At 42.1% G+C, this 24,145-nt stretch overlaps 2 protein-coding genes across 11 annotated transcripts in view; one reads left to right on the plus strand and one right to left on the minus strand.

Annotated features, from left to right (window-relative positions):
* The window catches only part of LOC132398620 (general transcription factor II-I repeat domain-containing protein 2-like), a 69,725-nt gene extending 51,255 nt beyond the window's left edge, over positions 1–18,470 (minus strand). The window contains exon 1 of the mRNA XM_059978287.1: positions 18,219–18,470. The gene's annotated coding sequence lies outside the window, so the exon portion shown is untranslated. The remainder of the gene's footprint in view (positions 1–18,218) is intronic.
* Positions 1–24,145, plus strand: part of LOC132398621 (suppressor of tumorigenicity 7 protein homolog) — a 194,882-nt gene that overhangs the window by 7,341 nt on the left and 163,396 nt on the right. The window lies entirely within an intron of this gene.

Here is a 24,145-nt window from a genome sequence, read left to right on the forward strand (position 1 = left end):
GTTGTGTCCTCTAGTTCTGGATACCCCCACCAGAGGGAACATCCTCTCTCCATCCACTCTATCTAGTCCTTTCAGCATTTGGTAGGTTTCAGTAAGATCCCCACACCTTCTTCTAAATTCCAGTGAGTACAGGCCCAAAGCTGCCAAACGCTCCTCATACATTCATTCCCAGAATCATCCTTGTGAATCTCCTCTGGACTCTCCCCAATGATGACACATCCTTTCTGAGATATGTAGCTCAGAACTGTTGACAATACTAGTGTCTTATAAAGCCTCAGCATTTTCTCCTTGCTTTTATATTCTATTCCTCTTGAAATAAATGCCAGCATCGCAGTTGCCTTCTTTACCAAAGACACAACCTGTAAATTAACTTTCTGGGAGTCTTGCAGGAGAACTCCCAAGTCCCTCAGCACCTCTGATGTTTGAAACTTCTCCCCATTTAGATAATATCTGGAATATTGTTCCTTTTACCAAAATGCATTACCATACATTTCCTAACACTGACAAAGGGTCTCGGCCCAAAACATCGACTGTACTTCTTCCTATAGATGCTGTCTGGCCTGCTGCGTTCCGCCAGCATTTTGTGTGTGTTGTCTGAACTTTTTTTTGCCCATTCTTCCAACTTGTCTAAGTCCTGCTGCAATTGCATTGCTTCCTACCCCTCCACCTATCTTCTTATCAGCTGCAAACTTTGCCACAAAGCCATCGATTCCATTATCCAAATCATTGACAATGTGAAAAGTAGCGGTCCCAATACTGAAGTACTGACCCCTGAGGAACATCACTAGACACTGGCAGCCAATCAGAAAAGGCCCCCATTATTCTCACTTGCTGCCTCATGCTTGTCAGCCATTCCTCTATCTATGCCAGTATCTTTCCTGTAATGCCATAGGGTTTTATCTTATTAAACATCCTCGTGTGTGGCACCTTATTAAATGCCTTCTGAAAATCCAATTAAATGAAATCCACTGCCTCTCTTTTGTTCACCCTGCTTGTTACTTCCTCGAAGAACTCTAATAGATTTGTCAGGTAAGATTTCCTTTTACAGGAACCATGATGACTTTGATTTATTTTATCATTAGTCTCCCAAGAACCCTGAAACCTCGTCCTTAATAATAGACTCTTAACACCTTTCCAGCCACTGAGGTTAGGCTAACTGGCCTATAATTTCCTTTCTTTTACTTTTCTCCCTTTTTAAAGAGTGGAGTAATATTTTTGCAATCTTCCAGTTGTCCAGGACCATGCCAGACTCAAGTGATTCTTGAAGGATCATAACCAATGCATCTGTTATCTCTTCAGCAACCTCTCTCTAGTACACTTGACCAGAAAAGTATTGGTCCACCCCCTCAGATTCAAGTGCAACCCCTCCCTTTTGTACAGGTCACACCTGCCCCATAAGAGGCCCCAATTATCCAGAAATCTGAATCCCTGCCCCCGCCTCAATTCTTCAGCTACGCGTTTATCTGCCACCTAATTCTATTCCTATCCTCACTGTTGAGTGGCACAGGCAGTAATCCCAAGATTACTACCCTTTAATTGCTGCTTCTCAGCTTCCTTCTATGGTCCACTCTCCTCTTCTATCAGAATCTCTCTTTTCAGTCCTTGACCTTTCCCACCAACCCGGCTTCACAAATCACCTCCCAGCTAGCCTTTTTCATCTTCCCCACCTTTTTTTATTCTGGCATCTTCCCCCTTCCTTCTCAGTCCTGAAGAAGGGTCTTGGCCAGAAATGTCAACTGTTTTTTCTTTTCCATGGATGCTGCCTGACCTGTTGAGTTGCTCCAGCATTTGGTGTGTGTCACCCAGTTAATAGTCAAGTTTTCCAGTGAACTAACCAAATGAATTCCTCCAGCACTTTCTGTGAGTCATTTTGGATTTCTAGCATCTGCAGACTCTCTGGTGTTAGTAATATTTCCCATTTGTCCCTTTTCTTGTCTCACCCAGAATCTTGTACTTTCAAATAGATGCAGGCATCCTTTTGAAACTTTACCCAGCCACTCTGTGGCTGTTGAGTTATAGTGCTTGAAAGTGAAATATTTTCTGCTGATCCTGTCTTTCTTCCCACTTTAATCAAACTGAGATAACAAATAAACCTCCATAATAGGCTGTTTATCAGTTGGTGTCTGCAGTGAATTAAAGGAAATCCTATCTAGATTGAAGGTGATGACCTTAACTTATCATTTGCAAGTCCTCTGGCAAGGCTTCAGGCATGAGGTGTTTCAGAGGATGATTCATCCATAATGCATTTTCATTATCATCAGTTTTTAACTTTCCCCCTTCATGATACAAATCATGCCCAAGAATGAAATTAAATTTGCATTATGAAGGAAGGAGAAAACAAAGTAGGAGAAGTTACAAATGTATATACCCTGTTTTAAGACCATGCTTTATTTTACTAATACAGTTATGCTGTTGGGTATTTTATTTTCTGCAGACTTTCTCAAAATGCCATAAATGTTCCTTTAATTACATTATACAATCGAGTATTTCATTTTTGCTGTTTAAAATGAAAATTCAGTTGATTGATAAGTTAGACTTGTTGAATTAGCCGATTGGATTTGTCTTGGGAACATACTAGAGAGCGCAGGGAAAAGAATGGGGGAGCCACTTTTCTATGGAGAGTGGGGGACTGATGAAGGAGAAAGGAAGTGGACAGCGAATGTAGCAGATGAACATGGTGAAGTGCCCATATGGAAGGACAGACACCGCTGTCGGAAAATCCTCATGCAGTCAGTGGTCTCACGAAGAATGTGCAGATAACCTTTAGTTAGCTAGTTAGCACACAACATTGGAGAAAGTTCAACATCTTGTTCCTTGACTGTGGCAAGGATATTTATTTATATTTCAATTGGACTGGCTTTTCAGGCAAAGCCGTTTCGGTACCATTACCATCGAGTAAATGAAGTGAAGTAAACTGGATTGATGGTGCACCAATGAACTCTAATGTTTATGTGTACATTGTAGACTATATATATATATAGTCTATAATGGTCCTTTTCTTTTGTATTATATACTATTATTGTGTTTGTTGTAGTTTAAAATATTTTGTCAATACAATTTTGAGCTGGTGTGAGTTAAATTATTGATTCCTGGTGAATGGTATATTTGCATGTGCGTGTAAGTGTTCATACAAGTAATTGCCTTCATTTTCCCTTGGAAGGTTAATTAAAACTTTTATGATTGATTTACCCAAATCATATATACCCTAGACATTTTTATTTAATGGAAATGACCTCTTTCATTGCTATTCCTGTGCATTATCGAGTTATGTTACTGTTAGCTCATATTCACAGTAACAGCTACTTCATTATAAGCCTACAGTGAGAAGGTTACACAAAGAACACCGACAGTATTTAAAAAATGAAGCAAGAGTCCTGATTGCATGCTGACTTTAGTGGGTCATTTCTTTCAATCTTTGAATCTTTATTTCCTTTAGGTATACTGAACTGTACTGATTTTATATATATTAGATAGTTAGAACTTCCAATTCTTACAGTTCTGGAAGAAAGAAGCCTTGACTCTAAAACAACCTGAGGTATTGGGTTAAAGTGAGAATCTCAACCAGACTGTTGAAAAAAGAATATAGATTCACTTGTCGGGAGATATTAAGATTCAAACACTCAAAGTATATTTATTATCAAAGTATGTATGCAGTATACCACCCTGAGATTCGTCTTTCTACAGTCAGCCGTGAAACAAAGAAACACCATGGAACAGGTTCAAAGAAAACATCAAACACCCATGTCCTTACCTTAGAAATTACCCAGGGTTACTCATAGCCCTCTATTTTTCTAAGCTCCATGTACCTATCCAGGAGTCTCTTAAAAGACCCTATCATATCTGCCTCTATCACCATCGTCGGCAGCCCATTTCATGCAGTCGCCACTCTCTGTTTAAAAAACTTACCCCTAACATCCCCTCTGTACCTACTTCCAAGCACCTTAAAACTGTGCCCTCTCATGCTAGCCATTTCAGCCCTGGGAAGAAGCCTCTGACTAGCCACACGATCAATGCCTCTCATCATCTTGTACACCTCTATCAGGTCACCTCTCATCCTCCGTTGCTCCAAGGAGAAAAGGCCAAGTTCACTCAACCTATTTTCATAAGGCATGCTCCTCAATCCAGGCAACATCCTTGTAAATCTCCTCTGCACCCTTTCTATGATTTCCACGCCCTTCCTGTAGTGAGGTGACCAGAACTGAGCACAGCACTCCAAGTGGGGTCTGACCAGGGTCCTATAGAGTTGCAACATTATCTATTGGCTATTAAACTCAAATCCACGATTGATGAAGGCCAATGCACTGCAGCTTTGCGTGTCCTATGGACTCGGACCCCCAGATCCCTCTGATCATCCACACTGCCAAGTCTTACCATCAATGCTATATTCTGCCATCATATTTGACCTACCCAAAATGAACCACCTCACACTTAACTGGGTTGAACTCCATCTGCCACTTCTCAGCCCAGTTTTGCATCCTATCAGTGTTCCACTGTAACCTCTGACAGCCCTCTACACTACCCACAACACCTCCAACCTTTGTGTCATGAAAGGAATGGAGGGATTATAGATCACCTGTAGGTAGATGGGCTTGGTTTAGTTTGGAATTGTTGCCAGCACGGGTACTGTGGGTCCCAGGACCAGTTCCTGTACTGTCACAAGAAATCTGGAGCAATAGACAAAATGCTGGAACTCAGAAGAACTCTGCTGAGTTCCTGTGTCATACTGTTCTACGTTCTAAATACTGTACAGGATTTGAACAAATGGAATAGGTGGTAGTACCTGAGATGGTAAAAAAGTACCTCAAAATATGTGTTGCTTTGGATTTCCAGCATCTGCATATGTTCTCATTCTCAGCATATTAATTTCCATTTTGGGAGAACCCTATCACTCAGAAATCCAGTAAGAAAATCAGGAGAAATGTTTTGTTAGCCATAAGGACTAATGGGACTGTGGAATGTCTGGTGCAGATAGCATTGCCGTACAGGCAGTCCCCAGGCTATGTAAAGGGTTCTGTTCCTGAGAGTTGTTTGTAAACTGAATTTGCAAAATGAACAAAAACAATTTGTGGCGGAGGTCCACAGAAACATCTGTGATGGGAGAGAGAGCAGTCTTGGGGAGAGCAGCTGCCAGTAGCCTCACTGACTCAGTGAGTGAGTCTGTTCAATGCTCCCTGCTCTGCTTTGCTTCACCCAGCCTCTGATGGTGTGGTCAGGCTGTCGGGGAAGTGAAGACCCCATTTCCACCTGACAGAAGATGCCTGCCAACTTGTAGCAGCTGGCAAATCCATCCCTATCCATCCTATTGGCCTCCCAAATGTCAGTTCTCACATATGAAGTGTCCCTAAGTCAGACTTTTTTTGGTAATAATTTGGAAGAAGTGTAGCTTGGGTGGTTGACGGTTGGATTGAGTTGTTCTGCAATCTTGCCAGTTTACTTGCAGATAATGTCACCATGTGAGGAGACATTGTCAGTGCACTGTTGATTGTGGTGTGTCCTCTGAATATTGGGCCTACATATGCTTTTCATTCCACTGATTGGCTGTGTGGCGAACTTTGTACGTTGTAACCTGGAATTTTGCCCACATCAGCTCATAAGTAGGATCGAGGTCTACATGCTTGTTTACAGAATTATTTGCGGAAAACCATGCTTCTAGGAATGCTCTGGCATGCCACGTGTTCACTTGTGCCACGACTTTTACGGATGGCCTGTCGAGTTTGTGCCCTTCTCGATCTTCATGGGTTGAGACTAGGGAGAGTTGGTCAAGCCACTTTACAGCCATTGATCCTTGTGTATAGTTTTGTCAACAGTGGGTCCTTGTGAATAGTTTTGTCAGTGGTGATCAACCCGATGTAATGAAACAAGTACCACAGTTGATTCTTTTCTACCTTTATTAGTAGCAAGCTACGAGAGAGAACCCTGCTTCTGTACTCTCACAGAGTCAGCCACGGAGGTCTCTCTGCCAAAGCACAGAGTTACAGTTTTTTTACCATCTTTGTCACATATGCAGAACACAATTCTTTAGCTACCCCCCACAGTCACATGCCCAGCAATGGTGATAGACAATAGACAATAGGTGCAGAAGTAGACCATTCGACCCCTCGAGTCTGCACCGCCATTCTGAGATCATGGCTGATCATTCACTATCAATAACCAGTCCCTGCCTTGTCCCCATATCCCTTGATTCCCCTATCCATCAGATATCTATCTAGCTCCTTCTTGAAAGCATCCAGAGAATTGGCCTCCACCGTCTTCCGAGGCAGTGCATTACAGACCCCCACAACTCAAACAAAGACCATTTGATCACCTCAAACAAAAATAAAGTTCAGACATCCAGAACAATGTGCGTGATTAGATGATTGAGAGCAAAATATAATTAGGTTACCACCTCCTGCAAGTGAGACAAGGAGACCAGCGGCGTAATTTAACGGATAATTTCTTACATGTCAGCAGGACAAAATTAACTCGTTACCATCTTAGTTTTCTCCCAGTTTGGCCAACATAATGTCTACTGCAGTCCCCACATTGGATTTTGAATTCCATATTAGTTGTGGTTAATACTTTGGTTTGTTCTTTTGGTCTGGAAATTACTCTTCTCAATGTTGCTGTTGACTTATGCATAATTGAAATTCTATGTTCTTGGAGCAGTCAGGACGTCATTTCCAAGATATCTTGAATATATGAGAACTTATATTTTAGAAGAAGCTAGTTAAATGCATGAGTAAGAGAGGAATAGAATGATTGTATGAGATAAAAGTATGATGGGAAGAGGTACATATGGAGTGTAAAAATAAAAGCACCAACCTGTTCAGCTGAAAAGCTGGCACTTGGACTTGGGCACAGGGAGTACTAAAGATTTGAAAATGTGATACTAAAATAGAGAGAGTGTCAAATATTGAGGACTTCATCCAGTAAGATAGGTTAGCAACAGTCATTTTAAGTGGCTAGACATGAGTAAGTGTTTTGGTTAATGGATATTGGTTGAAACTATGCATTTCGTGAAAATACACAACGAATGGGTGAACAGGGTTGTCTCTGAATTCAAGTTGTGGTTTTATTATAGTGCAAATTCAGATAAAACTCCAAATAGACAAACAGTATTTTTCCCCTAGTGTCTTGATGAAAGGTCTCAGCCCAGAACGTCGACTATACTCTTTTCCATAGATGCTGCCTGGCCTGCTGAGTTCCTCCAGCATTTTTTGCTTGTTGCAAACAGTATTTTGTTTTATTTGTTATGCTTTCGAAAGCTATTTGGTCATCCATATCTGTGTTAAAAGGATAGTAACCAAACATTATTTTTTTTAAATTGCATGAAGTTTAGAGCTTATTTTAAATGTCGATATGTCTAACATGCTTTGGTCAGGCTGTGATGAGACTACTGTGTGCATTATGAGAACTCAGTCTAAATCTTGTGGGACTGACAAAATAATATAACAAAAGAACAAAGTTCATTCAATCAGTAGGCACTTCTTGTGTGCAGTAATTGTAATTTACTAAAACAGTGGTCTGTATTTGAAGCCGATTTCTTTGCACACTGTACTATCATCATCCGTCCGTTTCTGTGTAGTTTGTTACTCTGCACAGCCTTAAATTATGTGGCAGAAGTTTCTCTTCTACTGGTTAGAGGAGTTTCCATGGTGGTGAGAAGTTGGCTTCAGGCCCTGTCATGTTATCAAATATGACTGAGAGTTGCTATAAAAATCTCAGTCAGCTTTCATTGCCTCAGCGTTGCACCAGGTAATTATTGATTGTGACTGGGTTGAGTGAAACAGGATTTTGATGACTTATTTATTTATATCAGCATTTTTACTTACTTCCTTGTTCTGGAGCTGCTAAAACAGGAATGGCTCTCCTCTGCTCTTCCCTCTTGTCCTATACCCTGCTACTTCTTCCATTTCCTCGCCGGCAATCTGTTGATTTGTTTATCTGTAACTATCAAAAGTGGTGCAGCATGCAGGGTGAGGTTATACCACAAAGAAATTGATTCTTTCTCAGCCATTTTCGAGGTAATAGTATTCCTGAGAGATGGTGCAGCACTTGGAGATCACAATAATTTATTGGTGGTGGTGGTCTGTTGTGACGTGGAGCTAGATGGAGAACTAGCATGAATGCAAAAATAAAGCCACGACTGGACCCTGAAACCCCAGGATCAGGGTCATCATCTGAGATAGCATGCCCTAATCTGTGGGTTTAGCCTAGATAAGTTCTGTCCCACTAAGGTGTGAATGAAAACGCAGTTTTTCCTTCAAGAGACATAGAATCCAACAGCTTTGAGGTAGGTCCTTCAGCCCAATTGGTCTGAGCAGACCAAGGTGCCTATCTGAGCCTGGCCCCTTTGCCCACATTTGGTCCATCTCCCTCTAAACCAGGGGTTCCCAACCTGGGCTCCATGGACCCCTCGGCAAATGGCAGGTGTCCATGGCATAAAGAAAGGTTGAGAGCCCCTGCTGTAAACCTTTCCTTTCCAGGTACCTGTCCAAATGTCTTTTTAAATGTTGTGATTGTATCCTACTCTACCACTTCCTCTGGCAGCTCATTTCATACTCCCACCATCATCTGTGTGAACGAGTTGCCCCTCAGGCCTGCTTTGAATTTTTGTCTGTCACCGTAAGTCTGTGCCCTACCTGACACTGGGAAAAAGACTGCAACTATCCATTCGACCCATAGCTTTCATAATTACATAAACCTCTATATGGTGTTCCTCAGTCTCCTTACTACAGAGAAAACAGTCCCAGGTCTTCATTCTTCTCTGCACTTTCCCTACATTAATCACTTCCTTCCTGTAGCATTGTGAGCAGGACTGCACACTGAGATTCAAGTGCAATCTTTCTAACGATTGGTGACATAACAATTCTTGTAGTTAGTGCCAACCAAGCATAACTATAAATTGTCTTCACCATCCAGTCTACCTACGTTACCACTTTCAGGGGAGTGCATCCTTACATCTGACATCTCCCTGTTAGACAAAACTGTCCATTCACTGTGTATGCCCTGCCCTGGTTCACCTACCATTCCTTTGCCCACTTTCAATTCCATCTATGGAATTCTCTGCCACAGGAAACAGTTGAGGCCAGTGCATTGGCTTTATTTAAGAGTAAGTTAGATAGGGCCCTTGTGGCTAAAGGGATCAGGGGTATGGAGAGAAAGCAGGTACAGGGTTCTGAGTTGGATGAACAGCCATGATAATACTGAATGGTGGTGCAGGTTCGAAGGGCCAAATGGCCTACCTATTTTCTATGTTTCCCAGTTCAGTATAGATCTTGTTGTAACCTTAGGCAATCTTCACCTTTCATCCACAGATTTACTAGTCTTGCTAACTACGTTTGGCAATGTAAGTATAGATACACTTAAAAATCTACTTCCATAGTTGGCAGAGCAAATTGGGATATCCTTGAAGGGAGATTTAATGGAAATCTTTATCTTGTTGCATAATATTTGGAAGCAACCGATTGGGACAACTGTTACCAGTGTTTCTGCAAATAGAAGACAGATGTGGATCTTTGTGATTTGGGATTTATCCACCAAATAATTCAAACATGGAGGTCGGGCTGTGAGTTGTTGCGTAACAAACAAATTGAAATATTCCGAGGACCTTATTTTGGAAATTCTGATGTTAAATTTTAATTAACTTCCTGTGAAAATTTGTAAGTTTAGATCTGAAAAAGTGTTCAAACAATTATCCAGGAAATTGTTATTTCTTCAAATCTGGTGTAGTGCTTACTCTGCAGGTATCAAAAGTGGCAGAATCTTTCTTGCTGAAGTAGTTTCAGAAGATAGCCTGCAATTCTTCCCCCAACCTCCAAACCACTGCCCATCCCACTATCCCCACCCAGGTAATGGTAGCATGAGGTCTATTGATAGTAGGTGGTAATTAGAGCAAGAATGATCGCAGAGTTAGAGGATTGGTAAGCTTTTTAAAAACAGCAGAAGCAACTAAAAAAATCATTAAGAAGATAAAGATGGAATATAAAAGTAAGCTAGCCAATAATATTAAAGAGGATACCAAAAGATACATGAAGTGTAAAAGAAAGGTGAGAGTGGATATCAGTCCACTGGAAAATGGTGCTGGAGAGGTAGTAATGGGAGACAATGAAATGGCAGATGAACTGAATAAGTATTTTGCAATCAGTCTTTACTATGGAAGACACCAGAGGTTCCAGGTATCTGGTCATGAAGTGTGTGAAGTTACCATAACTAGAGAGAAGTTTCTTAGGAAATTGAAATGTCTGAAGGTAGATAAGTCACCTCGACCAGATGATGTACACCCCAGGGTTCTGAAAGATGTCGCTGAAGAGATTGTGGAGTCATTAGCAATGATTGTTCAAGAATCACTAGATTCTGGAAAGGTTCTGGACAACTGGAAAATTGCAAATATTACCTCACACTTCAAGAAGAGAGAGAGAGGCAGAAGTAAGGAAACTACAGGCCAGTTAGTCTGACGTCAGTGGATGTTAAGACGTTGGAGTTAGTTATTAAGGATGAGGTCTCAGGGTACTTGGAGGCACATGATAAAATAGGCATGGTCAGCATGGTTTCCTCAGGGGAAAATCTTGCCTGACAAACCTGTTGGAATTCTTTAGAGAAATAACAATTAGGATAGGCAAAGTTGATGTTGTGTACTTGGATTTTCAAAAGACCTTTGACAAGGTGCCACGCATGAGGCTACTTAACAAGCTACAAACCCCTCGTTTTACAGGAAAGATTCTAGCTCGATAAAGCAGTGGTTGATTGGCAGGAGGCAAAGTGCTGGAATAAATGGAGCCTTTTCTGGCTGGCTGCCAATGGCTTGTGGTGTTCCACAGGGTCTGTGTTGGGACCAATTCTTTTTACGTTTTATGTCAAAGATTTGGATGATGGAGTTGATGGCTGTTTTGCAAAGTTTGCAGACAATATGAAGAAAGATGAAGGGGCAGGTAGTTTTGAGGAAGTAGAGAGACTACAAAAGGATTTAAACAGATAATGAGAATGAGCAAAAAAATGGAAGATGGAATACAGTGTCAGGAAGTGTATGGTCATGCACTTTGGTAGAAGAAATGAGAGGTTGATTATTTTCTAAACAGAGAGAAAATAAAATAAATGGAGGCGCAAAGGGATTTGGGAGTCCTTGTGCAGGATTCCCTGAAGGTTAATTTGCAGTTAAATCTGTGGTGAGGTGGCAAATGTAATGTTAGCATTCATTTCCAGAGGACTAGGATATAAAAGTAAGGATGTAATGTTGAGACTTCACTCTGAGCAGTTTTGGGCCCCATGTCTTAGAAAGGATATGCTGAAATGGGAGAGGGTTCAATGAAGGTTCACAAAGTTGATTCCAGGATTGAATGGCTTGTCGAGTGAAGAGTGTTTAATGGCTCTGGGCCTGTATTCACGAGAATTCAGAAGAATGAGGGGTGACCTTGTTGAAACCTATCGAATGGTGAAAGACCTTGATAGAGTGGATGTGGAGAGGAAGTTTCCAATGGTGGGAGAAGCTAAAACCAGAGGACACAGCCTCAGAATAGAGGGGTGTCCTTTTAGAATGGAGGTGAGGAGGAATTTCTTTAGTCAGAGAGTGGTGAATCTGTAGAATTCTTTGCCACAGGCAGCTGGGGAGGCCAAGTGTTTATGTATATTTAAGGCAGGGGTTGATAGATGCTTTATTGATCAGGGCATGAAGGGATACAGGGAGAAGGCAGGAGATTGGGGCTGAGAGAAAAATTGGATCAGTCGTGATGAAATGGTGGAGCAGACTCGATGGGCTGAGTGGCCAAATTCTGCTCCTATACCATATGGTATAATTAGTGTGGCTCAGAATTGACAACAGGTGAAATTGGGCTATAGGTCTGTTATCAGCAAAATGCAATACATTGCCAACTCCTCGGACATCTTGTGTATTTCTAATTTTTATAATGCACCCCTCATTGTCGTTGACTGGTGATTTCTGTGGCATACATGGACTCAGGGCGTGGACTATATTTTGTGGCTGTATTTTACTGATATCTTACATGTGCTTGTTACCTTGTATGTGCTAAGTGTGCTTTGAGCTATGTGTGACAGTTGGTACTGAGTTTTGCACCTTGCCCCCTGAGTAACGTCGTCTCATTTGGCTGTAGTCATGGGTATTCATTTATGGCTGAATGACAATTAAACTTGAATTGAATTAATTGGCAGCTATGCTGTCAGTTGTCCAGACTGTAAGCTCTGGAATTTCCTCACCAATATCCTTTCATCGCCCTACCTCTTCTCCTTTACCCTTAACTGAGAATCTGCCCCTTCAACCAAGTTTTTGCCCTGATGCCCTGCATTCGAGCAGCACAATGTCACAACTAGTAGAACTACTGGCCCACTGTGCCAGGGACTGCAGGTTCAATCCTGACCTGGGATGTTGTCACTGTGGAGTTTGGACCATGCGGGTTTCCAACAGGTGCTCTGGTTTGCTGCAACATCCCAAAGTCATGCCAGGTGGTGGGTTAACAGGCCACTGTATTGTGAATTGTGTAATGGAGTGGAAGAAGCTGGAGAGAGTTGACAAGAATGTAGTGCAAATTTTTTAAAAAAGGGATTAATGTATCATTAATATAAATGGTGTTTTGTGGTCAGTGTTGACCTGATGGACCGAATGGCCTGTTGCTAGACCATTATTTTCTCTGACTCTGATGACTGCTTTCATCAGGAACTGGCATGTGGAACTCTGCCCCAGCGTGAGAGAGAACTTTTAGGATTTGGATGGAAATCCGGGTTTGCTTTGTTTTGCGAGATGGTATGTTTTTTCTCGAAGTTGCGTTAATGTGGAATGTGCTTTGTTGAGATTCGAGCAGCAGCAGCATAAGGCCTTTTGTCTGAATTGCAGTGAAATATCACAAACACACTCTCTCTCCCCCTTTCTCATCGATGAGACATTAGGAGAAAGTTTTGCACAGCTGCCTTAACTGGCACTTCTCCTCACGGCAAGACAATCTTTATACAAGTGCTTGCTAGTCCATGTTGGTTGCTTCGCAATTAACACTGACTTAGCCCTCGGGAAATTTGCCATGACATTTGAAAATACCACTGCCTAAATAGCTGGGAAGTTTGTGGGTATTTTGGCTTGCATGTTCTTGTTTCTCTTTTTTGAAAAAAAAGCGTGCAGATCTGCATGTGGATCTTCAGGCTAATGGATATCTTGGCTGGGTTTGAACAAGATGGAACTATTAATGAACATCTGCCATATCAGCAACTGCAGAATGAGAAAAATTAAACTGTGGCATGATTAAGTCACATCCAGTCCTCTGTAAAATGCTTTATAAAAGCTCTGGGTACTACTATTCTAAAAACCCCAAACATAAAATATTATATGTTTATGTTCTCACTGTTTTCATTTTTTGTTTTATAATGGATCTGTCATATACATAATCATGTATTCTCAGTACTTATGGAATCGAGCCTGTTTTCTTAACCTAGTAGTAGCCCATTCAACATGTCACATCTAACACTGTTTTCCTTATCCCTTGATCCTTCCATTATTTATAAACATATTGATAGCAGTTTTGAATGATTAGTGAAGAATTTCAAACAGTCATCATCCTCTGAGTTCCAAATCATCCACCCCTTATTGTGAGCTTCACACTTGTTAGCTTAGAGGACCATTCTTCCCAGATCACTCTGTCAAGATGCCGACTGGCTACTTCTGGGTTATAAATGCCTGACTTATGGTCGTATCTACATATGAACCAGCTTCCATCATATTGTCAAGTTCAACAGTCTGATATATGTACATTCTGTCTTTCTCTCCCTCTCCCACTTCCCATTCTCCCTCTCTCTCTCTCCCCTTGCCCTCCCCTTTCCCTTCCCCCTCCCTATCCCCTTCACCATCTCTCCCCCCTTTCCACTCTCCCTCTTTCATCCCCCTCTCCCCCTGTCTCTCTCTACTCCTCCTCCTCCCCTGTCTCCCTCTTCCTCGCCCTCTTCCCCTCTCCGTTTTCCTCTCTCTCCACCCTCCCCCCTCTCACTCTCCACCCCACCTCTCTCTCAACCCTCCCTTTTCCATTTTAAATAACTGGAGAGTATTTCACAATACTGGAGAGGTATGATTGCTATATCGAGTGATTTTTGTCTATTTTCTGACTTGAGAACAAAATCAGTTTATCCTAGTAACTGATTTATAAATTAGGGATAGCATGTTTTCCTGTCGCAGTGAATGAAGATTAGCCTACTCACATGCTCTCAGGGATCCACTTGGAAGAACGTGTTGATCCAGCGGGTGATTGTAGTCTGGAACACATGCCAGAATGAGTTGGAGGCTGGTACTCTATCAGAACTTTTCAGAATCATTTGGACGAGTATTGAATTGCCAAGGCATACAAGGCTACTTACCGAGTGCTGGTAAATGGGGTTAGTATGGATTGAAAGGCAAGACGGGCTGAAGACCTGCTTCGGTTGTGTGACTATGACTCTCTTTCTGATGGACCCAGTTCTGTGAATAGTTGCTGCTTTCTCTGTGTTGTTTTTTTCCCTTCCTTGGCATGTGGTCTCACCAAGGCCCCTGTGTAATCATAATGCAATATCTTTTGTAGTCAAATCCTCTTGCAATAAAAGGCAACAGATCATTTGCCTTTCAGCACTTGCATTTTATTTATCTGTGACTCGTGCAGCATGACACACAGGCTTTTTGTTTTTTTTTCTCTATTTCTAGCCATTTAACCTTTTTTGAGAGGGTGCCTATCATTACAAAGCATCCGCCTGTTTTGTGGTATAAAACATTATGGCACAGTACAGGCCCTTTGGCCTATGGTGTTGTGTTGACTTTTTAAACTACTCTAAGAGCGATCTAACCCTTCCCTTCCACATTGCCCTATATTTTTCTATTATCCATATACCTATCTATGAGTCTCCTAAATGTCCCTGATGTATCTGTCTCCACCACTGTCCCTGGTAACGCATTGCACAAACTTAGGACTGGTAACCCCCCCATACTAGTGCCAACATTTCTGTACTGGGAAAGCTGTCTGACTTAGTGCCTAATTAACTATTCTTGGCGCCGAGGGTTACTTTGGTTGTTTTCTGTGACCTCAAATTGAGAAGTGGAAATAATGAAGGCCTGAAGTTCTGAAATCTCTTTAGCAGCTCCTCTAGCAATGACATGCACATGGACGTAAAAAAAAAATATATAACAACTTAGTGCTTGAGTAGTCTGTTCCTGTTTGCTATCCAGGCTGTATCCAGCTTTAGGGAGAAATGTAATCTTTTCCTTTATTTGACTGCATCATCTACATGGAAATAAAACCTTGTCCATGCTCTGTGTATCTTCCTCTCTAATTTCAGATTATGCCTTTAATGCTTATTTAAGTGAATAATTAATGTCAAAATCTGCCCTTGAAATCATTGAGAATATAAATTGCATATTTAAGTTGCTGATACTGTTGTAGTTGCAGACTCCAAGCAGCAGGTGGTGGTCTGGAGAGTTTCTGAAACCATGCATTTGTCATCTGTGTAGAGAATCTGTACTCTTCAAGTGACCATGGGAAATACTAATTGTGATAAAATCTGCAGTAGATTGCACCACTATTGTATATTAATACAGAAAATCCTACAAAAGATAGTGGATTCAGCTCAGTACATCACAAGTAAATCCCCCCCAACCATTGAGAACATCTACATGAAACTGTCATAGGAAAGCTGCATTCACCATCAGAGATCTTCACCACCCAGGCCATGCTTTTTTCTTGCTGCTGCCATCAGGTAGCAGGTACAAGAGCCTCAGGAGCCACACCACCAGGTTCAATAACAGTTACTACTGCTCAACCACCAGGCTCGTGAACAAAAGAGGATAAATACACTCATCTATTGAGACGTTCCCACAATCAATAATCTCACTTTAAAGACTCTTTATCTTGTTATTTCATGTTCTTGTCATTTATTGCTGTTTATTTGTATTTGCATTTGCACTGTTTTGTTGTCTTCTGTACTCCGGTTGATCTTTCACTGTTAGAGTTACTATTCTATAGATTTGCTGAGTATGCTCACAGGAAAATGAATCTCGGGGTTGTATGTGGTGAAATATATGTATTCTGATAATAAAACTTACTTCCAACTTTTGAACGTTTTTTATGTTGATGGGCATTTGAAAGTATTTTAGGATTCCTGTTAGCGAATTCTATAGTAGGAAATCATACTTCCTTTTAGATAGGGCAGCACGATACTATTACAGTTAGCACAACACTTCCTAGTGCCATTGGCGTGGGTTCAATTCTGCCACTGTCTGTAAGGAGCTTATACGTTCTCCCCGTTACCACATGCGTTTCCTTTGGATGCTCCCGTTTCTGCACACATTCCAAAGATGTGGGAGGAATACGAGTTATTTGGTCACATGTGCATAGCTGGGCAGCTTGGGAATCCTTGGGCTGAAAGGGCCTGTTTCCTTAATGTGTCTCTAAACTTAAACAGATATTATTCCTGCTAACACTTCTGAAATCTATCAGTGGGATGTTTTCTTGTTCACATGCGCAACCTTTCAAGTCAAGTCAAGTCACTTTTATTGTCATTTTGACCATAACTGCCGGTACAGTACATAGTAAAAACGAGACAATGTTTTTCAGGACCATGGTGTTACATGACACAGTACAAAAACTAGACTGAACTACATAAAAAGCAACACAGAGAAAAAAAATACAACAACTACACTAGACTACAAACCTACCCAGGACTGCATAAAGTGCACAAAACAATGCAAGCATTACAATAAATAATAAACAGGACAATAGGGCAATAAGGTGTCAGTCCAGGCTCTGGGTATTGAGGAGTCTGATAGCTTGGGGGAAGAAACTGTTACATAGTCTGGTCGTGAGAGCCCGAATGTTTCGGAGTCTTTTCCCAGACGGCAGGAGGGCGAAGAGTTTATATGAGGGGTGTGTGGGGTCCTTCATAATGCTGTTTACTTTGCGGATGCAGTGTGTAGTGTAAATGTCCATGGTGGTGGGAAGAGAGACCCCGACGATATTCTCAGCTGACCTCACTATCTGCTTTCACACTCATCCACTGGTGCAGCTGGTGGAACTGATCCCTCACAACTCCAGTGACCTGGGGTTGGTCCTGACCTTATGTGCTGCCTAGGGGCCTCCAGTGATTGAGTGGGTGTTGAAGTTCCCAAAAGACCTTCAGGTTGGTGAATTATTTGGCCACCCTAAATCTCCCCCTTTGTAGTTAAAACTGGTAGAAGCTGGAGAGAATTGATGGGAATGCAGGAGAGACTAGGTTATTGTGAAAAATAGTGGGAGATCTGGATTGCACTGTGAGCTGGCATAGAGTAGATGGGTTGAATGCCACCTTCTATGATGTACAGAAATCTCAATGGGAAAAGAATGATTTGAAAAGGGACTTCAAAGCACCAGTATTCTCAGTAGAAGAGTTAAAATTGGTGGTGGGTTATGTAACATTCATGGCAACACACGCAAAATGCTGGAGGAACTCAGCAGGCCAGGCAGTGTCAATGGAAAAGATGAATCATTCAACATTTTGGTCCAAGGACATTCATCAGGTCCTGAAGAAGGGTCTTGGCTTGAAGCGTTGACTGTACTGTTTGATGCTGCCTGGCCTGCTGAGCTCCTTCAGCATTTTGTATGTGTTGCTCTTTGATTTCCAGCATCTGCAGATTTTGTTTGTAAAATTCAACGTTTCAGAGACAGAACTCTGCAGGTGGTTTGGTGTTTGGATTAATATTATTGTGCAATAATGAAGTCATGAATGGTAACTGAATGTCACATTATACTTATATTGTTGGAAGATTACCTGGAATTCAATGGTTTAAAAGTTCATTTAATATCAGGGAATGTATACTGTATACAACCTGAAATTCTTGCTCTCCACAGACATGTACGAAACGGAAGAAAAACCCCAAAGAATGAATAATAGTAAAATGTTAGAACCCCAAAGCCACCCACCTCACACGCAAACAGCGGCAAAGCATCAACTGCCCCCCTCTCCCCCACCTACCTCAGCAAAAGCACTGACCCCTCACCGCCCACCATGCAAGCAATAGAACGGCCCCCGAAGAGACCATGATCTAAGACTGTAAAAAATCACTGTTCATCCCAGCAGTTCGACATGCCACAGGCTGTTTTCGATGCCACCGTCTGCGGTGCCACTTATTTCGATGGTAGCGTACACTGCTGTCGTGTTGTTCTGATCTCCCATGACACTTCAGTCGTTGACACCAGCGAGGAGTTTTACCTGTTATTTGGATTGAGTCATTTTGCAAATACTCAGTGTACTTAAGAAGAGGACTAAGTCCATTCAGTCTGGCTGTAATTTTAAACTTTGTGCTGTTTCTGTGCTTAGTGACATTGACACCAGCACATGTGGTTCCCCAGGTTCTTGGAGGCAGCTACACCGAGAGTGGAACTCTTCTGCTGTGAGGCTTAGAGTGCAAATAGGAAATTAGATCCTACACTACCCACTCAAGCTGAAGAACTTTCCTCTTGAAATTCACTAGTCATGTGAAAATGCTGCTGGTGAGGTGAAATGCAAACAACAGTTTCAAGCTTTATCAGTAGGAAAAGGAGTATAGTGTTATCAGCGTTATTACACAATCTGGAACACCCATGTTGTCAATTCACCAGCAGTGTTACAAGACATGAATAGCTTTATTCCTTTACTAAGCAGTAGCGAGAAGCAACATCATAGTCTCTGTATAATTAGCATGTAGCGCACACAGCGCTTCTCCAGTGCTTATTCCGCATATACCAGTGTAGGCTGATACAGGGTGACATAATACATGTGAGCCACGGTAGCACAGTGGCTAGCACGACACAATTACAGCTTGGGCCATCAGAGTTCAATTCTGGCGTTGTCTGTAAGGAGTTTGTACTCCACGTCACCGTGTGGGCTTCCTCCCACAGTCCAATGATGTACCGGTTAATAGATTCATTAATCATTGTAAACTGCCTTTTCATTAAGCTAATGTTAAGCAGGTAGGTTGCTGGGCAGTGTGGCTCTTTGGGCCAAAAAGGCCTGTTCCTCACCATATCACTAAATAAATAAATGCCCAGTGTTACCATTGCCAGTAGTGGAGCATTAATGTGGACTTCCAGCAGCAGGTGACATCAAAGAATGCCTTCATCAAAGTTCAAAGTAAATTTTATAATCATAGTACATGCGTGTCACCATATACAACATTGGTGTTTCCAATGTGATGCAGCCAGTCAATATACTCCCCACTACACATCTATAGACGTGTGTCAGAATTTTAGATGACAAGCCAGATCTCCACAAACTCTTCAGTAGGACTGGAGAAACAAAGTTGAGATGTAGATTTAAAAGGTGAGGTGAGCTCTTTTTTCTACAGTCCTGCTGAAGGGTTTCAGCCCAAAACATTGACTGTGTTTTTTTTTCCATAGGTGCTGCCTAGCCTGCTGAGTTCCTCATGCATTTTATGTGTGTGTGTTGCTTGGATTTCTAGTATCTGCAGATTTTCTCTTGTTTGTGATGGCATTGGAGCTGTGCTTAGCATGTAGTCATAAATGTAAAGTGAGCAGAGCAGGATACAGTGCTGATGATGATTACGAAGGAGGTGTTGTTGCCAATCCGCCCTGACTGGGGTCTGCAAGTGAGGAAATCGGGGATCTAATTGCACAAGGAGGTATTGAGGCCAAGATGGAACACCCTCAAAATAGGCTGCCCACAGAAATTTGTCTCCATCTTGTCCCTCAATGGCAAGCAAACCATTATGTTATTTAACAGGCCTATCACAGAACCATTCTTAGTGAAGACCAATGGCTGTGTTATTGACGCCGTATTTTACTCAATCCATTGTGCTGCAGTGCTCTGTGTCACCTTTAAAAGGCTTCCAGCAGGAGTAGAGCTGTTCCTTAGAACTAATGAGGAACTGTTCAGCCAAAGGCAAAATTGCTCCAAATTTGAAGACAACTGAACTTGAGGATGATGATAATCTTTGTACACGCTCGGAAGGTGAGCTCTAAGACTTTCAGCTTCACGGGACCACGATACTCTCCTAATGTGCTGCTGCAGCACTGACAGTCAACAATAAAGGTTCCTGGTTAATCCAAGCAGAACAGAGGTCAGGGGTGTATCTTTTATGTGTATGTCCGAATTAGCCCGTACTAATGGCGTATTATCAGTAGAATTAATTGGTTCTCTCTTGACTCTTTTCAAGCAGTCTGTGAAACAACACCACCTATCAATTCAGTGACGTTCCAGATGACTGGGTAGTAGCTCAGACAGTTGTGAAGCAACATATAGAGAATTCGGCCATCACTATGAAGTGAAGGTGACATACTCAAACTGTACCTACCCCTTTAACCCTGGGGTGTGTATGAAAGGTTACCCTGGTATAAGACACTGATCCATCTTGCAACAACCCAAGTAGTACTCCTTATGCACAACAGGAAGAAACAGAGGATATGCCAACTTGATAAAGAATGTAGTACAGTATTATATACTGTGCAGCTGTTTGGAGTATCTGGCTTTATAGAATTGAAACTGTGCTCTTCCAGCTCTCAGGTCAGAGAAGTGAGGACACTGAGTAACAACCAGAAGACATGAGGTGTGGGAACACAAACAAGAGGAAGTCTGCAGATGCTGGAAATCCAAACAACACACACAAAATGTTGGAGGAACTCAGCAGGCCAGGCAGCTTCTATGGAAAGGAGTAAACAGTTGACATTTCATGCCAAGGCCCATCATCAGGACTGAGAAAAAGGGATTAGAAGTCAGAGTAAGAAGGTAGGGTGAGGAGAGAAAGAAGAACAAGGTGGTAGGTGATAGGTGAAACCAGCAGAGGGGGAGGGTGAAGTGAAGAGCTGGGAAGTCAATTCGAGAAAGAGATATGGGGCTGGAGAAGGGGAATCTGATAGAAGAGGACAGAAAGCCAAGGAAGAAAGGGAAGGGGAGGAGCACCAGAGGGAGGTGATAGGTAGGTGAGGAGATAAAGGTGTGAGAATGGGGAATAGTGAAGGAGAAGGAGGACAGTTACTGGAAGTTCAAGAAACCAGTGTTCATGCTATCAGGTTGGAGGCTACCCAGACAGAATATAAGGTGTTCCTCCTCCAACCTGAGTGTGGTCTCATTGTGGCAGTAGAGGAGGGCATGGATTGGGAAGTGAAATTAAAATGGGTGGCCACTGGGCAATCCCGCTTTTCTGACAGACAGAGTGTAGGTGCTCGGCGAAGCGGTCTCCCAATCTACATCCGGTCTCACCGATATACAAGAGGCCACACCATGTGATACAAGAGGCCACACCATGTGCACCGGATGCAGTAGATGACCTCAATAAACTCATAGGTGAAGTGTCGCCTCACCTGGAAGGGTTTTTTGGGGTCCTGAATGGCAATGAGGGAGGAGGTGTAGGGACAAGTATGACACTTGTTCTGCTTGCAACTTGAGGAGTAGGAGCTGACTTCTTGTTATAGAGCCAAGAGTCAGTCAGTCTCTCTCTCTCTCTCTCTCTCTCTCTCTCTCTCTCTCTCTCTCTCTCCCCCCCCCTCTCCTCCCCCCCCCTATATATTTGAGACTTCCAGATACAAACTGATAAGCAGCTACTGCCCAATCATCCAGACATTGTAATACTGGACAAGGAACAGAAGAAAGCAATAGTCATAGATGTGGCAATCCTGATTGAAAGAATATGACAAGCTGGAGAAATACCAGGGCTTGAAAGACCTGCTAGAAAGGATGTGGAAGGATAAAGCCTGTGAAATCCCGTTGGTCATAGGAGCATTTGGAGCTGTGACACCTGGACTGGGAGAGTGCCTCCAATAAATCTTAGGAACAACATTTGAGATCTCGGTCCAGAAGAACGCACTACTAGGAACAGCAAGGAAACTGCGCTGAACCCTCAAGCTCCCAGGCCTCTGGTAGAGGACCCAAGATTGAGTGGAAACTACAAATACACACCATCCATAAGGGGTGTGAAAAATACATAAATTCACAGATAAATATACAGGAGAAGATGGAAAATTAGGCAATGTAAACGTAGCCTAAAAAGAAAAAAAACTGCATTAAACTAAGATCCTCTATCAGAAATAGAATTTTGGAAAGATTCACCTGTATTGTCCGTTATATGAACAGTTCTACCTAACAGCATTTCTATATTAATTTAATTAATTTAATTTTATTTGTTATCTCCTCTCCTCTTCTTTTTGGTCTGGAGGAGATTAGATGTTAAAGTCTCCATTTCTTAATCTATGTTTTCAGCTTATTTATAAGTGCCAAACAGTATTTATACTTCTGTTATTTATTCCGTGGCTGAGTTTGGTGGCAAATTAAAACTGTATCTTTGTCAGATATGCTTGAGGAAGTGGATGATTCTCATTTGATGAAGATGATGTCTGATTCCTATGTGACAGAAGTTTGTTCGGACTGTAAAATGCATGTAAATGAGGAAAGGAATTTCTATTTCCAGTTTTAAGTTACTTCATATAAAAATTGACATCATGGTTATTCAACATTGGCTACAGAAAGATAATCAAGTTCACAAATTAGTTTGAGAATTAAGTGCCATGGAATTAGTAACCCAAAACATTTATGGTGAGTTGTTTTGCACAAACTATATACATTCCCAGCTCTGACCATAGTAAAGAAGCTCTAAGCACACTTTGAAAACTTAGAAAGGAGTTTCTGGAAGTTACTTATCTGTGCAGCTAATTAGACTGCCCACAGATGCTGATACATGGATCCTGTGTTTCCAGTGTTTCTGTCTTTCTTTGATTTTCTGCTTTTTGTTTACATCCCCTCATTATTATGCGATAGAACATATGCGGCTGATTAGCATGGAGTGCTTTCAAAAGAAGATAAGGCGCAGGATCAAGAGCAAGTTGTAAGGCACTTCCAGACTCTTCTGCCTTTCAATACGATGGTGGCTGAACTTCCCCACCATGTTCACTTCTTGCTCTCTTGTCAGTGGTGCAGCATAGAAAGAGACCTGTTGGTCCAGCTCTTCCAGACAGACCATACTTACCATCAAGCTAGTCCCACTTGCTCATGTTTGCTCTCTAAATCCTTCTTATCCACTTACTTAACAAAATGTCTTTATTGTACCTGCCTCAGCCATTTACTCTGTCAGCTCATTCCATTTATGTGAAGAAGTTGCCCCCTCAGGTGTCTTTTAAATCTTTCACCTCTCACCTTTACCCTATGCCCTCTTAATATTTAATTTTCATTCTCTTGGGACATTGACTATGCATTCACGCTATCTATACCCTTACATTTTTAAATCCTCTGAAGGATGTTTTAACATCTCAGTCTCCTATGTTCCAAGTAACAAAGTCTAAGTTTGCCCAACCTTACCCTGTAACTCAGGCCCCCGAGTCCTGCCAGCATCCTGGGAATTCTTCTCTGTACTCTTTCCTGTAACAGGGAGACCAAAGTTGTACATGGTATGTAAAGCTGTGTGCTTAGCCCCCTGCTGTACTTGCTTTATACTTATGACTGTGAGGCTACGCACAGCTCCAATGCCGTATTTAAGCTTGCTGACAACACCACTGTCATTGGCTGAATCAAGGATGGTGATGGATCAGCATATGAGAGGGAGACTGAAGGCTGAGCGGAACCACAACAACTACCTCTCACTCAGTGTTAGCAAGACCAAAGGAGATGATTATTGACTTCAGAAGGAGGAAACCTGAGGTCCCTGAGCCAGTCCTCCACAGGGGATCAGAGGTAGAAACAGAAAACCTACAGCAACCTAGAGACCTACACTGAGTGCATAAAGTGCACAAAAACAGTGCAGGCGTTACAATAAATAATAAACAGGACTGTAGGACAAGGTGTCAGAACAGGCTTTGGGTATTGAGGAGTCTGATAGCTTGGGGGAAGAAACTGTTACATAGTCTGGTTGTGAGAGCCCGAATGCTTCAGAGCCTTTTCCCAGACGGCAGGAGGGAGGAGATTGTATGAGGGGTCCATGGGGTCCTTCATAATGCTGTTTCCTTTGCGGATGCAGCGTGTAGTGTAAATGTCCGTGATGGCAGGAAGAGAGACCCTGATGATCTTCTCAGCTGACCTCACTATCTGCTGCAGGGTCTCAAACCACGAGTCTCTTAAAAAACCCTATCGTATCCGGTATGGTCCATATGATAGGGTGGAGAAGATCAGCAAATTTAAATTCCTCGGTGTTATCACTTCAGAAGATCTGCCCTGGGTCCATCACATAAGTGCTATTATGAAGAAAGCCTCTAATTTC

This window comes from Hypanus sabinus, chromosome 8, assembly GCF_030144855.1.
Source record: "Hypanus sabinus isolate sHypSab1 chromosome 8, sHypSab1.hap1, whole genome shotgun sequence".
Lineage (NCBI taxonomy): Eukaryota > Metazoa > Chordata > Chondrichthyes > Myliobatiformes > Dasyatidae > Hypanus > Hypanus sabinus.